This window comes from Schistocerca piceifrons, chromosome 2, assembly GCF_021461385.2.
Source record: "Schistocerca piceifrons isolate TAMUIC-IGC-003096 chromosome 2, iqSchPice1.1, whole genome shotgun sequence".
Taxonomy (NCBI): domain Eukaryota; kingdom Metazoa; phylum Arthropoda; class Insecta; order Orthoptera; family Acrididae; genus Schistocerca; species Schistocerca piceifrons.
Genome location: NC_060139.1, coordinates 293693861 through 293715065, shown reverse-complemented (window position 1 = coordinate 293715065; position 21205 = coordinate 293693861). Strand labels below are relative to the sequence as shown.

Below are 21205 nucleotides of genomic sequence, written 5' to 3'. Positions count from 1 at the left end.
CGTATACACCGTACAAGAACGAACTGCATTCATTTTATTATGTCGATACACCATGTGCATGTCGGCTTTTTCTGCATTCGTAAATCCCATTCTCCACTTACGAATTACTGCTTGGACCGTCACACACTAACTGACAAGCAAGTCGCAATGAACTGAAGGAACACGCAAGCACACTGTAAGCAAACAGCACAACATCGTATGTAGCAACTACGCATGTTGAATGGCACAAACAAGTGTCTGTGTGGAAATTTTGCACAATACGACTCTCTTAAACGACTCGCGCTTGCCTCCTGCAACAAACACCACTGACATTCCAATTTTCTGTACTTTTAGTCTGTTAATGTCAACAGGCATTGTTAGATTTAAAAAAGTGTATATCTGCACAAAAATTACACTTTCTAAGTATTATTATCTTCTGTTTAATGGCTAACAATAGAGCCCCTGACTAATAACCCAGTCTGTGAAAACCACTCATCAATAGCACTTCCCATTTTCGCAATGTCTGCTGTGCAAGTTTTAAGTGATTCACCTTGTATAAATATAAACATAAAAAATTACAAAAATCTTTTTACCGAAAACAGTCAATATGGTCACATGTGGATGCACAATGTAATTCCACGCCTGGTAAGTTTGATTCATAAATTAATAAACTTTCTGGGTCAATCTTACATATAGGGTACGGTATACGATGCCCTGAGTCTCTCTCAGTACATCGAAAGGTGCCGTCCTCTTAATACCGTACGCTTGTAAGACACTGGTCATCTCTCGGAAACGGGGCTTGAGCGGCGGTCAAATTTAACCGCGGTGAACTCCCGTGTTTCACTTTCATCGAGGTCGGTGCACCAGAATTTTGCGATGAAGAATGTTAAATGCCGACTTCAGTTCCATTAACTTTTGGTTGAGGTTGGTGCACTCGGCCGTAACACTTTCGTTGCCAAGAGACCGGCACGCCAGCATTCGCCAGCCACTTGCTTGAGGCTGAAGCAGCACGGATGACTTGTCCATGGATGTCAGCCAAGCTCAGTTCGATTTGGTGATTCATTGTTGCTGCAGAGGATCGCAGCTCTGTGTGCTACATGTCACTCCCCGTACACCCCCCATTCCCCATTCGTGTTTTCTTCCTTCCTCATATATGTATGCAAAATAAGGAAAAGTTCTTTATTTCTCTGCTTCCTGATGATGCAGCTATGAGGGCAGTCAGTGTAATTTGCGTGTGCCTTGCTGCCTTCTCATGGTCAAACGTGGAATATTTTTTTCAGTATCTGTTAGTTCTAATTGTAACTTTATTGACAAATAGATTTAGGATCTTTCGTAAATACCAAAACTGTATCTGGAAGAACGTTACTGAAAATTTTAATCTAATTTCACTCTTTATTTTCTAAAGAGGACCAAATCAGCAAATCAGGTAGAAATACCGTTCTGTAGAACTAAGCTGCTGAAGCAAAGTGCCTTCTATTAGCTTTCTGTTTTAAAAATAAAACTATTAGCTTTTTCGTTTAAAAATAAAAGCTAAATGATAGAAAATCCACGAAAATTGTTTATCTGTGTGATAATTATATACAGGGTGGTCCACTGATAGTGACCGGGCCAAATATCTCACGAAATAAGCATCAAATGAAAAAACTACAAAGGACGAAACTCGTCTAGCTTGAAGGGGGAAACCAGATGGCACTATGGTTGGCCCGCTAGATGGCGCTGCCATAGATCAAACAGATATCAATTGCGTTTTTCTAAATAGGAACCCCATTTTTTTATTTCATATTCGTGTAGTACGTAAACAAATATGAATGTTTTAGTTGGACCACTTCTTTCGCTTTGTGATAGATGGCGCTGTAATAGTCACAAACGTATAAGTACGTGGTATCACGTAACATTCCGCCAGTGCGAACGGTATTTGCTTAGTGATACATTACCCGTGTTAAAAAGAACCGTTTACCAATTGCGGAAAAGGTCGATACCGTGTTGATTTATGGCTATTGTGATCAAAATGCCCAACGGGCGTGTGCTATATATGCTGCTCGGTATCCTGGACATCATCCAAGTGTCTGGACCGTTCGCCGGATAGTTACGTTATTTAAGGAAACAGGAAGTGTTCAGCCACATGTGAAACGTCAACCACGACCTGCAACGAATTATGATGGCCAAGTAGGTGTTTTAGCTGTCGTCGCGGCTAATCCGCAAATCAGTAGCAGACAAACTGAGCGAGAATCGGGAATCTCAAAAACGTCGGTGTTGAGAATGCTACATCAACATCGATTGCACCCGTACCATATTTCTATGCACCAGGAATTGCATGGCGACGACTTTGAACGTTGTTTACAGTTCTGCCACTGGGCACAAGAGAAATTACGGGACGATGTTCTATTTAGCGACGAAGCGCCATTCACCAACAGCGGTAACGTAAACCGGCATAGTATTCAGTATTGGGCAACGGAAAATCCTCGATGACTGCGACAAGTGGAACATCAGCGACCTTGGCGGGTTAATGTATGGTGCGGCATTATGGGAGGAAGGATAATTGGCCCCCATTTTATCGATGGCAATCTAAATGGCGCAATGTATGCTGATTCCCTACGTGATGTTCTACCGATGTTACTACAAGATGTTTCACTGCATGACAGAATGGCGATGTACTTACAACATGACGGATGTCCGGCACATAGATGATCGCGTGCGGTTGAAGCAGTATTGAATAGCATATTTCATAACAGGTGGATTGGTCGTCAAGCACCATACCATGGCCCGCACGTTCACCGGATCTGACGTCCCCGGATTTCTTTCTGTGGGGAAAGTTGAAGGATATTTGCTATCGTGATACACCGACAACGCCAGACAACATGCGTCAGCGCATTGTCAATGCATGTGCGAATATTACGGAAGGCGAACTACTCGCTGTTGAGAGGAATGTCGTTACATATATTGCCAAATGCATTGAGGTTGACGGACATCATATTGAGCATTTATTGCATTAATGTGGTAACATGCTGTAACAGCATGCGTTCTCAGAAATGATAAGTTCGCAAAGGTACATGTATCACATTGGGACAACCGAAATAAAATGTTCAAACATACCTACGTTCTGTATTTTAATTTAAGAAACCTACCTGTTACCAGCTGATTGTCTAAAATTGTGAGCCATATGTTTGTGACTATTACAGCGTGATCTATTACAAAGCGAAAAAAGTGGTCCAACTAAAACATTAATATTTCTTTACGTACTACACAAATATGTAATAAAAATGGGGATTCCTACTTAAAAAAAAAAACGCAGTTGATATCCGTTTGACATATGGCAGCGCCATCTAGCGGGCCAACCATAGCGCCATCTGGTTTCCCCCTCCAAACTAGACAAGTTTCGTTTGACGCTTATTTGGTGAGATATTTGGCCCGGTCACGACCAATGGACCACCCTATATATACACTCCTGGAAATTGAAATAAGAACACCGTGAATTCATTGTCCCAGGAAGAGGAAACTTTATTGACACATTCCTGGGGTCAGATACATCACATGATCACACTGACAGAACCACAGGCACATAGACACAGGCAACAGAGCATGCACAATGTCAGCACTAGTACAGTGTATATCCACCTTTCGCAGCAATGCAGGCTGCTATTCTCCCATGGAGACGATCGTAGAGATGCTGGATGTAGTCCTGTGGAACGGCTTGCCATGCCATTTCCACCTGGCGCCTCAGTTGGACCTGCGTTCGTGCTGGACGTGCAGACCGCGTGAGACGACGCTTCATCCAGTCCCAAACATGCTCAATGGGGGACAGATCCGGAAATCTTGCTGGCCAGGGTAGTTGACTTACACCTTCTAGAGCACGTTGGGTGGCACGGGATACATGCGGACGTGCATTGTCCTGTTGGAACAGCAAGTTCCCTTGCCGGTCTAGGAATGGTAGAACGATGGGTTCGATGACGGTTTGGATGTACCGTGCACTATTCAGTGTCCCCTCGACGATCACCAGTGGTGTACGGCCAGTGTAGGAGATCGCTCCCCACACCATGATGCCGGGTGTTGGCCCTGTGTGCCTCGGTCGTATGCAGTCCTGATTGTGGCGCTCACCTGCACGGCGCCAAACACGCATACGACCATCATTGGCACCAAGGCAGAAGCGACTCTCATCGCTGAAGACGACACGTCTCCATTCGTCCCTCCATTCACGCCTGTCGCGACACCACTGGAGGCGGGCTGCACGATGTTGGGGCGTGAGCGGAAGACGGCCTAACGGTGTGCGGGACCGTAGCCCAGCTTCATGGAGACGGTTGCGAATGGTCCTCGCCGATACCCCAGGAGCAACAGTGTCCCTAATTTGCTGGGAAGTGGCGGTGCGGTCCCCTACGGCACTGCGTAGGATCCTACGGTCTTGGCGTGCATCCGTGCGTCGCTGCGGTCCGGTCCCAGGTCGACGGGCACGTGCACCTTCCGCCGACCACTGGCGACAACATCGATGTACTGTGGAGACCTCACGCCCCACGTGTTGAGCAATTCGGCGGTACGTCCACCCGGCCTCCCGCATGCCCACTATACGCCCTCGCTCAAAGTCCGTCAACTGCACATACGGTTCACGTCCACGCTGTCGCGGCATGCTACCAGTGTTAAAGACTGCGATGGAGCTCCGTATGCCACGGCAAACTGGCTGACACTGACGGCGGCGGTGCACAAATGCTGCGCAGCTAGCGCCATTCGACGGCCAACACCGCGGTTCCTGGTGTGTCCGCTGTGCCGTGCGTGTGATCATTGCTTGTACAGCCCTCTCGCAGTGTCCGGAGCAAGTATGGTGTCAATGTGTTCTTTTTTCCATTTCCAGGAGTGTATTTGTTTAAAAATAAAAGTAAATGATGGAGAATCCACGAAAATTGTTTATGTGTGTGATAATTATAAAACAAATTCGCTTTAGATCTATTTCAGTAAAAAGAGTTAGTTCATTGCAGTGAATTAGCCGTTCTGTTCCTATCCCTGGAAAGGCGTGTTTTGAACCTCTAATCTGGAGAGGATTTCCTGCTACAGTTGTGCGCCGCGCCGCCGCTGGACTCTGCAGCCAGCGCTTCTACGGTGTGTTGCAGACGAGCCTGCATACCAGGCGCGTCCCGCACTGACAGCACATACCTGTACCCCAGGCTGTGACTAACATTAAGCCATTTCTCGGCGTTAGCCTTTCTTCGAGAAGTGTTCCGACGGAGAGGGAGTGTAGTGAAAAATCTGAAGCCCATCACACCTACGGCTGGGAAATGCATAAAACGAGCGAGTCTGCATCCAGTCCAGGCATAGAGATTTGAAGCTTACGGTCAGATGAGTGGCCGATCGCCAATTTCTCCCACCATACTTGTCTACCTCCCGACCTAAGGTCTCTAAAACGTGTAGTGCCACTCGACATCGAGAAAACCGTTTCAAATCCCGGTGGAGGATGAAATTTTCGCTGTCAGTATTTGCCGGCGAAAGGAGGAGAAGTACTGGCGCAAAGTTTACGATCATCAGATTTTTCCCAATTTCGTGATTTGAATTCCAAATCTTTGCTGTCTCTTATGTGGTGTGGGCATATAACTCTGTTGATACTGATTTGTCCATTTGATGGTGACCCTAAGTTCGGCTGCTCCCTTCGTCTTATTCGAGGGCAGTAGGCTCCCTTTTCTCATTATTGCACAACAAAAAGATGATATCATATTATACACATACCCATTACAATTGCCTGCATTCAACCGATAGATTTAAAACATAAATCTCACAAACCAGGAAGAAAACCCTTTCCGCTTACGAAACTGAACACTCCCTCGGTAGTCACAGCCAACAATCCCATACGACCTTTCCCTTCCTTTCCGCCATAGATGTGCAATAGAGGTCTGCCTCTGCAGTTTATGTTCAGTCGAATTGCTCGGCTCAGGTAGTTCCGCATGAGTCCGACAATGTAAATGCAGCCGCGTCGGATGCGGGGAGCAAACTGCATTCGGCTTTGCTCACGGTCGTTGGGGCATAGAATGCTCGAAAGGCACGACAGTCTAACTACCCGATAGCCGCTCGGTTGCACACCGCAGGTTCGTGGAGTATGAACGTGAGCCTAAAGAGGATGTGAAAGATTATCTAGATTACAAGGAATTTGTCTTGAGTGTGAAAAACGCTCGTCGTGGCAGTATTTTTTAAAGATTTTCACTCGCGATGAAACAGGCTAGAAGTCGCATTGATTAAGTGACTGTGGCACGTGCTCTGTTCTGATCTCTTTCGGCTCTACGGCGGCCTTCTGGACCACACGTCTGCATTAAATGCCAGAGAGTAAGTCCTGAACCACTACCAGCCTCGATGAAAGATGCTGTTGCTAAAAAGTGCATAAATACGTGTACCTACATCTACATTTGCATGGTTACTCTGCAATTCACACTTAAGTGCTTGGCAGAGGGTTCATCGAACGATTTTAATACTACTTCTCTACCATTCCACTCTCGAACGGCGCGTGGGAAAAAGGAACACCTAAATCTTTCCGTTCGAGCTCTGACTTCTCTTATTTTATTATGATGATCATTTCTCCCTACGTAAGTGGGTGTCAAAGAAATATTTTCGCATCCGCAAGAGAAAGTTGGTGATTGAAATTTCGTAAATAGATCTCGCAGCAAAGAAAACCGCATTTCTTTCAGTGACTGCCACCCTAACTCGCGTATCATGTCAGTGACACTCTCACCCCTATTGCGCGATAACATGAAACGAGCTGCCCTTCTTTGCACTTTTTCGATGTCCTCCGTCAATCCTAACTGGTAAGGATCCCACACCGCGCAGCAATATTCCAACAGAGGACGGACAAGTGTAATGTAGGTTGTCTCTTTAGTGGGTTTGTCGCATCTTCTAAGTGTTCTGCCAACATAGCGCAGTCTTTGTTTCGCCTTCCCCACAATATTATCTATGTGGTCTTTCCAATTTACGTTGCTCGTAATTGTAATTCCTAGGTATTTAGTCGAATTGACAGCCCCCAGATTTGTGCGATTTATCGTATACCCAAAAAAATATCGGATTTCTTCCAGTACCCATGTGGATGACCTCGCACTTTCCTTTGTTTAGTGCTAATTGCCACTTTTCGCACCATACAGAGATTCTCTCTAGATCATTTTGTAATTGGAATTGTTCGTCTGATGATTTTACTAGACGGTAAATTACAGCGTCATCTGCAAACAATCTAAGGGGGCTACTCAGATTATTACCTAGATCATTTACATTAGTATTGGGTGGAGGAGTTCACGCTTAATGTCAAGATCTTGTAGAAGTCGGTTCACAATTTGGAAGGTTGGACGCCTGCAACATTCTATCTCATCTTATGTGTCATACACAATGTTGGAAGACAAACTGATATGATGGTTTGGGAGTGTTGAGGCCGCGGGTGCGTCTGCCTGCAAGTGAACGGCCGATTTCTGGACTGATCAATATCGAAAAAAGTGCTACCTATGCACAACTGCAGACGTTCTTTTGCATAATAGGACTTTTTGTATTATGCTAACGACAACTCACTTTCCCGAGAACAAAAAAAGTGAGAACCTTTATCATGAATGACATTGTTAAAACGTTGTTTAGTTTAGAAATTTTTGAAATCGTTATCTTGCTGTCAGATTTAATTTCTTGGCTGGACTCTAGTGTTGAGATATTTGCGAATGTAAATTTGAATTAATAAAGCGAGGTATCCTACAAAAAGAACTGGCTAAGTGCTCGTAGGACTCGAACACCACGTGTTCAGTATGTATACAGATGGCTCATCCGTCCCGGGAATCGAGAAATCGACGATTTTTGCCTGTTATCGATAGCCATACTGGCAATATGTCAAAAGATGTAACTTAAACGACTGTATCTTTTGAGTGCACTGACGTATAAGTTTAAATATTTTAAACGGTTAAAGGGTGAAAATGAGTAAATACAGTGGTAAACATAAATTTAAGATTTACAGAAAACCCACTAGAACAGATGTCACATTCAGCAGCTCATCATGTAACCCTGAGCAACACCAAATGGCTTATGATAGGACAATGCCCAACAGAATGGAAAAAATCCCTTGGGCACTCAAGATAAACTAGAAGAACTAAATTCAATCAAACTAATAGCCCACAATAGTGGTAACAGCTCTAATACCGTCACTAAACTTCACAACAGAATTAAAATATTGTAACAAAGGTAGCTGTAAGTTCAAAGGAAACAGCACTTTAGCAGAAATAGGTCCTCAAAACTCTGTGAAATACGTCTGGGTACCATTCATTGGTAAAGTGTCATATCAGGTTGCAAACCTATTCCGTGTCAAAAAATATCAAAATTATATTTTCTACAAACAATAAAATGAAAGGCAAAATTGTTCACAGCTTAAATTTAAAAACCAAGCTACACCACAGGTCTGGCACTTACAAACTAAATTGTTCTATGTTCCGCAAATTCTATGTTGGCCAAACTGGTGGGAGTTTCAGTGTACCATTCCGGGAGTACATGAATAATCTCAGGCTCAAAAACTTAAATAAATCAACTTTCGCTACTCAGTTGGCCCAATACGGGAACGCAGACATAAGCATGGACGAAAACTTAGAAATAGTACTTTTTGTAAAAAAAGAGTATAGATGAATTTGTTAGAGGAATTAGAAATATACAACCACATTGACAACAAAAGTGAGTGTATACTGAATGATCACCTAAGATTAAAAAACCAAATGTACCTCCAAAATTTCATACAACTGTTATAATTTGAAATGACAGAAGCAGTCAATTGATAGAGAGAAAATTCTTCATTGGTCACTACCGGTATCTTTCAAACCTAAGTTATTAAATATCTGACTGTATAAAATTATCTGTACTATGCAGAAATATCTTTGAAGTAACTCCATAAGTGTAACATATCTGTACACATACCACGTTGTTTGACACTTCAGGTCAGCAGTCGATGTAAATAAATGTGTCCGTTATCTTGTTTTTAGTTCAAGTCATTGAACAGTGTGGATTGTAAAATAAAAATCCGACCTCTGTTCTATAATATGTAAGGAGCATACATCTGCATCTACATCTACATCTACATGGTTACTCTGCAATTCACACTCAAGTGCCTGGCAGGGCGTTCATCGAACCGTTTTCATACTTCTCTACCATTCCACTCTCGAGTGGCGAGTGGGAAAAAGGAACACGTAAATCTTTCCGTTCGAGCTCTGATTTCTCTTATTTTATTATGATGATCATTCTCCCTACGTAGGTGGGTGTCAACAAAATATTTTCGCATTCGCAAGAGAAAGTTGGTGATCGAAATTTCGTAAACAGATCTCGCTGCAAAGAAAAGTGTCTTTGTTTCAGTGACTGCCACCCCAACTCGTGTATCATATCAGTGACACTCTCACCCCTATTGCGCCATAACACCAAACGGGCTGCCCTTCTTTGCACTTCCGTCAATCCTACCTGGTAAGGATCCCACACCGCGCAGCAATATTCCAGCAGAGGACGGACAAGTGTAATGTAGGCTGTCTCTTTAGTGGGTATGTCGCATCTTCTAAGTGTTCTGCAAACAAAGCGCAGTCTTTGTTTCGCCTTCTCCACAGTATTATCTATGTGGTCTTTCCAATTTAAGTTGCTCGGAATTGTAATTCCTAGGTATTTAGTCGAGTTGATAGCCCTTAGATTTGTGCGATTTATCGTATACCCAAAATTTATCGGATTTCTTTTAGTACCCATGTAGATGACCTCGCACTTTTCTTTGTTTAGCGCTAATTGCCACTGTTTGCACCAAACAGAAATTCTCTCTAGATCATTTTGTAACTGAAATTGATCGTCTGATGATTTTACTAGTCGCTAAATTAATAAGTATAAAACTGTGTAATCACAAAAAGTTTGTTAAATTTTAGAATGGAAATTTAAAATCTTTTGTGAACTTTGCAACACAAAAAATTTTATTGTATTTTAGGACTTGCCTGAAGTCAGCGGTACTATCTGACGATGGGCTCAGTTCCGAAACTGGTAATGGTATAATAAAATAATTTCGAGAAAAGTTGTGACTGGTTGCTGTATTTCCTGCAGTGTGGCTGGTTCAAATGGCTCTGAGCACTATGGGACTTAACATCTGAGGTCATCAGTCCCCTAGAACTTAGAACTACTTAAACCTAACTAACCTAAGGACATCACACACGTCCATGCCCGAGGCAGGATTCGAACCTGCGACCGTAGCAGTCGCGCGATTCTGGACTGAGCGCCTAGAACCGCTAGGCCACCGCGGCCGGCTCCTGCAGTGTAATTTACGAGAACAGCTGCAGTGTTTTGCAACCAAAACAGATAACATTTTTTTTCCTTTTCTTGCGGCATTGAACAAAATAACGTCGCCATTAGATACAGTCATCCAGGAAAATAGGCCTATGTGTAGAGCGTGACTGAACTGAACTGAGCGCTATTTCCGTCAGGTGGCGGGGTCATTAGTAGCGACACGAGGCAGCACCCGCACAGCTGCGGCGGCAGCAGCAGCCACAACAGATAAGAGCTGCGGGCGCCCCCTTCCCCCGCCCGCCGCCGCAGGGTCTCCGTCCAGCCACAGCACGCTAGTCCCGCGCTCTCGCACTCGGATCACGCTCCGTCATTTGTGAGGCAGCAAGGTCTCCTAATTTGCATACCGCTGTTGTTCAAGTGGCACATGCTCCTTCGTGTACAACGTAAATGTTGTCAAACATCTAATTCCAACATTCGTTCTTCCATCGCAAAAATGAGCTCTGCTTAATTTCCTAACTACACTTGTGACAGATCTTTGTTGGTTACACATTATTGATCTGCAGATAACTTTTGAATTATATTTATCAGATCAATCAGCTTCATACAATAATAAAACGTAATCGAAAGGTAAGAGGCATGCAGTCCTAAAATTACTTACTGGGCTAGTAAACTGTGTAACTTGTTTTACACTGTCCAAAAACTGAAATACACGGTATTTTTGTTTAAAAAAATAGTGTGTGTTTCATTTACAGGGTGACAATTATTGAACTACATGAAAATACGTAAATTAGTTATAACGTACACCGTGCACACACTTTATTCAACACATAAACGTCACTAAAGATATTCGGATTTAGGTTATGACATGCTCGATATGTCTGCCATCATTGGCGATGATGTGGTGCAGACGAATAGCGAAATTCTGCAGGACCCGCTGAAGTGTTGGAACACAGATGCTGTCGATGACCTCCAGAATAGCTGCTTTCAGCTCAGCAATCGTTTTGGTTCAAGTTGTTCAAATGGCTCTGAGCACTATGGGACTTAACATCTGAGGTCATCAGTCCCCTATAACATAGAACTACTCAAACCTAACTAATCTAAGGACATCACACACATCCATGCCCGCGGCAGGATTCGAACCTGCGACCGTAGCGGTCGCGCGGTTCCAGACTGCAGCGCCTAGAACCGTTCGGCCAGCAATGGTTTTCGGACTGTTGCTGTACACCTTGTCTGTAATATAGCCCCACAAAAAGGAGCAGCATCTGTTCAGGTCCGGAGAGTATGGCGGCCAATCGTGGCCCATGCCAGTGGCCTTTGGGTATCCCGAGCCAGAGTGCGGTCTCCAGGGTGCTCCTCTACATCAAACACTCTCCTGCTTCGATGGGGTCGAGCTCCGCCTTGCATGAACCATATCTTGTCGAAATCGGGGTCACTTTGGATAATGGGGACGAATCATCATCCAAAACCTTCACGTACCGTCCGGTAGTCACCGTGCCAACAAGGAGCATCGCAGAGATTATTCCGTGACTGGACACTGCACGCTACACAGTCACCCGTTCAGGGTGAAAAGACTTCTAGATGGCGGAATGCGGCTTCTCAGTCCCCCAAATGCGCCAATTTTGCTTATTGACGGACCCATACAAATGAAAGTGGACTTCGACTCTAAACCAAGCCATACTGCGCATAGTAATTCTCAACATTCTCCACGGCCAACCGTGTAGTTTGAGCATCCTAATGAAAACCGCTCAGAAGTTATGAAGATTTAATTTCATATAGTTCCACAATTGTCACCCTGTATGTTGCTCCAAGTTTCAAAAATGTTTGCATTGTTCCTTTAAATCTCACCAAGAATCACTGTGTACGTTACACACTCATTGTGTTTCCGTTGACACGAGGTCAGTGATGATACGGTTGCCTCGTCGTTGTATGATTCGTTCATTCTCATGCGTCTATCTCAAAAACTGAGTCAGGAAAGTGAGAAACGTCTGTACAGGGGAGGAGGGTGTGGACAAAAATATCGAAACGTCAAAAACATAACACATACCATGCCTAGATACGGTCTAGAAATCCCTTTGCCATTCAAAGCAGCTTCCAGTCGTCCCGTAATGGATAAATGATGGTCCTGTATGGTTTTTCAATGAAATCGTGTACCAGTCTTCCTGCAAATTAGAGACAAGTTCTGTTAATGGTGACGGAGATGGATAGCGATGACGCACCCTTCTCTGTAAAGTACACCACAAACTCTCAGTAACACTGAGATCTGGTGAGTATGGTGGCCAAAGGCAAGACATCGGAAACAATGTGCAAGAAGACTCATTAAATCAAATGACTTTCATTCATTGTTCCATTGTCCACGTTTTATACCTTCGGCATCACGTTTTCCAGTTACGGACATTTGCATCACTGATGAGCGGCTTTGGCTTCCAGTTCGCCTTAATATTTTTTGTCACAAACCTCGTCAATGACCGTCAGTAACAAGCCCGACAATATATATATATATATATATATATATATATAGTTAAGGCTCACCGGCCATTTGACCATCTTCTTCTGTGCGGATGCACAAACAGTGCCCGAACTCTTAAGGGTATCGGCAAAAAGCCGCGAGCAATGAGTATAATGCACAGGGGCACTATGAATATAATGCGGGACAATAAGTTGAGAATGTGGGTCTCACGGGACACGTGCCAGAGAGAAGTTCCTTGCAGTCGCACTAACCACTGTGTCCTCGGTGGCTCAGATGGATAGAGCGTCTGCCATGTAAGCAGGAGATCCCAGGTTCGAGTCCCGGGCGGGGAGGAGGCCCTTCCGGCAGCTATTGAACGCACTGGGTGTGACCGGCTGCAGATAGTAGCACATGTCGGAACGAATGACGCCTGCCGCTTGGGTTCTGAGGCCATCCTTGGTTCCTTCCGGCGGCTGGCTGATTTGGTGAAGACAACCAGCATCGCACGCGGAGTGCAAGCTGAGCTTAATATCTGCAGCATAGTGCCCAGAGTCGATCGCGGTCCTCTGGTTTGGAGCCGTGTGGAGGGTCTAAACCAGAGGCTCAGACGACTCTGCGACTATAATGGTTGCAAATTCATCGACCTCCGTTATTGGGTGGAGAACTGTAGGGCCCCCCTAGACAGGTCAGGCGTGCACTACACACCGGAAGCAGCTACTAGGGTAGCAGAGTACGTGTGGCGTGCACACGGGGGTTTTTTAGGTTAGAGGGACCCCCCCTTGGGCGAAACGATAAAATACCTGACGGCTTACCAGAGAGGACATTATCATCGTTGATAAAGAACGTCCGTCCTCAGAGACCAAAAACAGGAAAAGTTAACGTAATATTGGTAAACTGCAGGAGTATCCAGGGCAAGGTTCCTGAATTAGTATCTCTTATTGAAGGAAATAGTGCGCATATAATATTAGGAACGGAAAGTTGGTTAAAACCGGAAGTGAACAGTAACGAAATCCTAGACACAGAATGGAATATATACCGCAAGGATAGGATAAACGCCAATGGTGGAGGAGTATTTATAGCAGTAAAGAATTCAATAATATCCAGTGAAGTTATTAGCGAATGCGAATGTGAAATAATCTGGGTTAAGTTAAGTATCAAAGGTGGGTCAGATATGATAGTCGGATGCTTCTATAGACCACCTGCATCAGCAACCGTAGTAGTTGAGCGCCTCAGAGAGAACCTGCAGAACGTCGTGAAGAAGTTTCGTGATCATACTATTGTAATAGGGGGAGACTTCAATCTACCAGGTATAGAATGGGATAGTCACACAATCAGAACTGGAGCCAGGGACAGAGACTCTTGTGACATTATCCTGACTGCCTTGTCCGAGAATTACTTCGAGCAGATAGTTAGAGAACCAACTCGTGAAGCTAACGTTTTAGACCTCATAGCAACAAATAGACCGGAACTTTTCGACTCCGTGAATGTAGAAGAGGGTATCAGTGATCATAAGTCAGTGGTTGCATCAATGACTACAAGTGTAATAAGAAATGCCAAGAAAGGAAGGAAAATATATTTGCTTAACAAGAGTGATAGGGCACAAATCGCAGAATATCTGAGTGACCACCATCAAACGTTCATTTCTGAGGAAGAGGATGTGGAACAAAAATGGAAAAAATTCAGAAACATCGTCCAGTACGCCTTAGATAAGTTCGTACCGACTAAGGTCCAAAGCGAGGGGAAAGATCCACCGTGGTATAACAATCATGTACGAAAGGTACTACGGAAACAAAGAAAGCTTCATCATAGGTTTAAGAGTAGTCGAATCATAGCTGATAAGGAAAAGCTGAACGAAGTGAAAAAGAGCGTAAAGAGAGCAATGAGAGAAGCATTCAACGAATTCGAACATAAAACATTGGCAAACAATCTAAACAAGAACCCTAAAAAGTTTTGGTCATATGTAAAATCGGTAAGCGGATCTAAATCCCCTATTCAGTCACTCGTTGACCACGATGGCACCGAAACAGAGGACGACCGAAGAAAGGCAGAAATACTGAATTCAGTGTTCCGAAACTGTTTCACTGCGGAAAATCGTAACACGGTCCCTGACTTCAGCCGTCACACGGACGCCAAAATGGAAAATATTGAAATAAACGATATCGGAATTGAAAAACAACTGCTATCACTTAGTAGCGGAAAAGCATCCGGACCAGACGAGATACCCTTAAGATTCTACAGTGATTATGCTAAAGAACTTGCCCCCTTTCTATCAGCAATTTATCGTAGATCGCTGGAAGAACGTAAAGTACCTAGCGACTGGAAGAAAGCGCAGGTCGTTCCCATTTTCAAGAAGGGTCATAAATCAGATGCGAATAATTATAGGCCTATTTCGCTTACGTCAATCTGTTGTAGAATAATGGAACATGTTTTGTGTTCTCGTATTATGACGTTCTTAGATAATACAAATCTCCTTCATCATAACCAACATGGATTCCGCAAACAGAGATCATGTGAAACTCAGCTCGCCCTATTTGCCCACGAAATTCACAGTGCCGTAGACACTGGCGAGCAGATTGATGCCGTATTCCTGGACTTCAGGAAGGCATTTGATACGGTTCCGCACTTACGTTTAGTGAAAAAAATACGAGCTTACGGAATATCGGACCAGGTTTGTGATTGGATTCAGGATTTCCTAGAAGAAAGAACACAACATGTCATTCTTAACGGTTCAAAATCTGCAGATGTAGAGGTAATTTCGGGAGTACCGCAGGGAAGCGTGATAGGACCTTTATTGTTTACAATATACATAAATGACTTAGTTGACAACATCGGTAGCTCCGTGAGGCTATTTGCAGATGACACGGTTGTCTACAAGAAAGTAGCGACATCAGAAGACTCGTACGTACTCCAGGAGGACCTGCAGAGGATTAATGCATGGTGCGACAGCTGGCAGCTTTCCCTAAACGTAGATAAATGTAATATAATGCGCATACATAGGGGCAGAAATCCATTCCAGTACAATTATGCCATAGGTGGTAAATCATTGGAAGCGGTAACGACCGTAAAATACTTAGGAGTTACTATCCGGAGCGATCTGAAGTGGAATGATCACATAAAACAAATAGTGGGAAAAGCAGGCGCCAGGTTGAGATTCATAGGAAGAATTCTAAGAAAATGTGACTCATCGACGAAAGAAGTAGCTTACAAAACGCTTGTTCGTCCGATTCTTGAGTATTGCTCATCAGTATGGGACCCTTACCAGGTTGGATTAATAGAAGAGATAGACATGATCCAGCGAAAAGCAGCGCGATTCGTCATGGGGACATTTAGTCAGCGCGAGAGCGTTATGGAGATGCTGAACAAGCTCCAGTGGCGGACACTTCAAGAAAGGCGTTACGCAATACGGAGAGGTTTATTATCGAAATTACGAGAGAGCACATTCCGGGAAGAGATGGGCAACATATTACTACCGCCCACATATATCTCGCGTAATGATCACAACGAAAAGATCCGAGAAATTAGAGCAAATACGGAGACTTACAAGCAGTCGTTCTTCCCACGCACAATTCGTGAATGGAACAGGGAAGGGGGGATCAGGTAGTGGTACAATATGTACCCTCCGCCACACACCGTAAGGTGGCTCGCGGAGTATAGATGTAGATGTAGATGTAGATGTAGATGTAAACTCGGCAAGACATCGGAAACAATGTGCAAGAAGACTCATTAAATCAAATGACTTTCATTCATTGTTCCATTGTCCACGTTTTATACCTTCGGCATTACGTTTTCCAGTTACGGACATTTGCATCACTGATGAGCGGCTTTGGATTCCAGTTCGCCTTCTTATTTTTTGTCACAACCCTCGTCAATGACCGTCCTTAACAAGCCCGACAATATATATATAGTTAAGGCTCACCGGCCATTTGACCATCTTCTTCTGTGCTGATGCGCAAACAGTGCCCCAACTCTTACGGGTATCGGCAAAAATCCGCGAGTAATGAGTATAATGCACAGGGGCACTTTGAATACAGTGCGGGACAATAATTTGAGAATGTGGGTCTCACGGGAGACGTGCCAGAGATAAGTCCCTTGCAGTCGCACTAACCTCTGTGTCCTCGGTGGCTCACATGGATAGAGCGTCTGCCATGTAAGCAGGAGATCCCAGGTTCGAGTCCCGGGCGGGACACACATTTTCACCTGTCCCCGTTGACTTATATCAACGCCTGTATGCAGCTAGGCGTATTCATTTCATGTAATAAACCCGACAATCATTTCGTCCGCGTCGTGACTTAGCGGGTGACGTTTTCCCGCTTATCCAGTGTGCGGTATAAATCTTCGATATGGTGGCTCTTGAAATATGAAAGACTTCGGCCACCTCGGTTACGGAAGCACCTACCATAAGAGCACCAACAATTTTCCCAAGTTCGAATTCACTCATCTCCGACATAATGCACTCACAATCACACAGAACACTGTTCTGGCCACGAGTGACACTTGTAACCTGTTGAGGACATCGCACAGGGGCTTTTCTGGTCAAATAAACAGCGAAAGCTGCAGGCTTGACCTGTATCTGCATTTATGTTGAGTAACGTCCTTCCATATTTTTGCCGAACGCGTGTAAGTGCTGTTCACATTGTGCTTCAGTAACAAGTGATTAAGTTTTGATTGTGTGCCTTGTGCGATTGGCCGCGTGTGTTAGGAATACTGATGCAGCGTTGTACATATAATATTCCTGCTGTTGTTTTTCAATATATGGAATCGATCAGGCTTGTCGGTGACTGTTCTGTACAACCCGAGTATAATATTCCACATTTCCTCTCCGCCAGACACAAAAAAAGTGCCCTACGTGCGTCTGACTAGGAAAGTAGTGTTGTAAAATTTTCCAGGCGCCTCCCTGGACTATGAGCTGTGTACTTGCCGCGAGAACAGCTGGTGAGCGGCAGAACTTGAGTGCGGCCGGTGATGTCAGCAGAAGACGGTGAGCGCGAGGGCAGCTTGCCAGGCGGCTGCGGCTACGTGCTTGGCGACGCACCAGCGGGCTGCGAGGAGGAGTGTTCTCCGCCACTGCCGCTCAGCATTCATTAGCAGTTGGATGCGGCGGGAAGCCCACGGCCAAGGTCAGACGCAGGCGATTTGTCAGCTCCCGTGTTAAACGCCCGTTTTCAACAGTAGCAGCCAGTGCGGAAGCTTGGTCAACTCCCCGTGCTCCGCATCCGTACTGATTGTCCCAGGAAAGTCTAACAAAAATGCTTTTTAGTAATCTGAGGACCAGTGCAGTCGTGTGGTCCACCTACATTCCTGCTTCCTAGTGACTACAGAGACGACAATGTGGTACGGCTGTTATTTTTGGGTGTACCACATGTTTGAAGACATGCCCATTACCTGGCGCGTCAAGAGCGTCTTTTCGCTTCCCACGGCTTTAGAAAGTATCGCTCCTGCGAAACGCAGCTCGCCCTTTTTTCACATGATATCTTGCGAACCATGGATGAAGGGTATCAGACGGATGCCATATTCCTTGACTTCCGGAAAGCGTTTGACTCGGTGCCCCACTGCAGACTCCTAACTAAGGTACGAGCATATGGGATTGGTTCCCAAATATGTGAGTGACTCGAAGACTTCTTAAGTAAAAGAACCAAGTACGTTGTCCTCGATGGTGAGTGTTCATCGGAGGTGGGGGTATCATCTGGAGTGCTCCAGGAAAGTGTGGTAGGTCCGCTGTTGTTTTGTATCTACAAAATGGTTCAAATGGCTCTGGGCGCTATGGGACTTAACTTCTGAGGTCATCACTCCCCTAGAACTTAGAACTACTTAAACCTAACTAACCTAAGGACATCACACACATCCATGCCCGAGGCAGGATTCGAACCTGCAACCGTAGCGGTCGCGCAGTTCCAGACTGTAGTGCCTAGAACCGCTCGGCCACTCCGGCCGGCTTCTATCTACATAAATGATCTTTTGGATAGGGTGTATAGCAATGTGCGACTGTTTGCTGATGATGCTGTGGTGTACGGGAAAGTGTCGTCGTTGAGTGACTGTAGGAGGATACAAGATGACTTGGGCAGGATTTTTGATTGGTGTAAAGAATGGCAGCTAACTCTAAATATAGATAAATGTAAATTAATGCATATGGAAAAAGAATCCCGTAATGTTTGAATACTCCATTAGTAGTGTAGCGCTTGACACAGTCACGTCGATTAAATATTTGGGCGTAACATTGCAGAGCGATGTGAAGTGGGACAAGCATGTAATGGCAGTTGTGGGGAAGGCGGATAGTCGTCTTCGGTTCACTGGTAGAATTTTGGGAAGATGTGGTTCATCTGTAAAGGAGACCGCTTAAAAACACTAATACGACCTATTCTTGAGTATTGCTAGAGCGTTTGTGATCCCTATCAGGTCGGATTGAGGGAGGACATAGAAGCAATTCAGAGGCGGGCTGCTAGATTTGTTACTGGTAGGTTTGATCATCACGCGAGTGTTACGGAAATGCTTCAGGAACTCGGGTGGGAGTCTCTGGAGGAAAGGAGGCGTTCTTTTCGTGAATCGCTACTGAGGAAATTTAGAGAATCAGCATTTGAGGCTGACTGCAGTACAATTTTCTGCCGCCAACTTATATTTCGCGGAAAGACTACAAAGATAAGATAAGAGAGATTAGGGCTCGTACAGAGGCATATAGGCAGTCATTTTTCCCTCGTTCTGTTTGGGAATGGAACAGGGAGAGAAGATGCTAGTTGTGTTACGAGGTACCCTCCGCCACGCACCGTATGGTGGATTGCGGAGTATGTATGTAGATGTAAATGTAGGTGTTGCAGTGTGTAATCTCCCCCCTCCTTCCTTCTTCCATCTGTTGTCCACATTAAACAATGCCCAGTCCAGCTAATTGATAAGCAAAGTCTTTTATGAAGATTTGTGAAGAGCGAAGATTACTATAAACTTTCAGGTTTACTTAGCTTGTCATGTTGAGATGGTTCCAGTTCTTCTTGTCTACGAGTCTGATTCTTGAAGCTGAAAATCTAACATCAGATCCTCGCGATTGGTTTGAACTAAATAATGTGAAGATTGCTGTTGCAAAATTTTTTAACTCAGTAAGTTTTCCACTGATTTTCTCACATTTCAGTATATCACACAGTATTTTGATTTTTCACATTAACAAAACCGAAATTACATTATTCGCACCTATTACACAAAAATACGTCCGACCACATCAGAGGTAAGCTTACGACTCCCACGCTCTGCGGAAATAACGATATTCCAAAGGGTTTATAATTTTTGTTAACAAATGGATTCCTACTAACTTTCGTTACATTATTAATTTCGATTACTATTTCATAAATGAACCCACAAATAAACATAGTAAACAGTATAGGATTGCGTAATTAATAACAGAAATTTGAAGTCTGCAAATAACTCGTAATTTCAAATCTTTCTAAAAACAACTATTTTAACCGTACATTCAGAACTAGTGCTTACCGATTATAACATCGAAGATAATATATTTTGTAAAGTAACTCCTTTTCATAAATTTTATCTTGAAATATAACTTACTGTGTATAAAATTATATGATAGTTTTCAGAATACCAGTTGAGATAATATTGATCTGTCCAGAGTTCGGAAATAATACTGGTACCGGCAACTACTGTTGAGCAAGAGTAATACTAGAGGAGGATGTGGCGTTACAAGTGTTGTGTCGAGATCGGTGGGAAGAGGCAGTTCCAGCAGCGCAGTTTGCTTCCTTTTTATTATATTTATTACCCAATTCTCTACATGTACACCACTCGAAAGGATAACAAGATGCCAATATTCCAATTTTTCTCTTGAACACTGAGCCACAAGTATGCTCATCAATTAGTGGCCTTCGACAGTTCGTATATTTCTTTCCAACTAATAAAGTTGTTATATGACTCAGGTGTTTGTGCAGTGGACACCATCGGGACAAAAGAAGGCGTTTTCTGACATTTTGAAAAGGAATGACCTATTACAACGTGGAGTTTGTCTTCCCTTGGAAGGCTGTTTATTTTCTATAGAGCGGTAAGTTAATGACACAGTGGCAAGTCTATCGACTGCTCATGACCCCCATAACGTCTGTTTCATCAAAAGAAAGAATGAAACAGATATCTACAGCTGCTCTGCAATTCACAGTTAAGTGCCTGGCAGAGGGTTCATCGAAAGAGTTTCAAGCTATTTCTCTCCCGTTCCACTCTCGAACGGCGTGCGGGACAAACGAACTCGTAAATCTTTCTGTACGAGCTGCGATTTCTCTTATATTATTATGATGATAATTTCTCCCTGTGCAGGTGGACGCCAACAAAATATTTTCACAATTGGAGGAGAGAGATGGTAACTGAAATTTCATGAAAATCGTGCTGAAACGAAAAACGCCATTGTTTCGATGACTGCCAGCCCAATTTATGTATCATATCTGTGGCACTCTCTACCATATTTCGCGATAATGCAAAACAAGTCATCCTCTTTTGAACTTTTTCGATGTCATCCGTCAGTCCCACCTGATACGGGTAACACACCGCACAGCAATACTCCAGAATAGGGCGCACAGGCGTGGT

General features: G+C 44.1%; 1 protein-coding gene and 1 non-coding gene across 2 annotated transcripts in view; both read left to right on the top strand.

Annotated features, from left to right (window-relative positions):
• The window catches only part of LOC124774937, a 553705-nt gene that overhangs the window by 128833 nt on the left and 403667 nt on the right, over positions 1 to 21205 (top strand). The gene's annotated exons all lie outside the window — the stretch shown is intronic.
• Positions 12926 to 12999, top strand: Trnat-ugu. Its single transcript has one exon. It is a non-coding gene; the product is annotated as a tRNA-Thr (tRNA).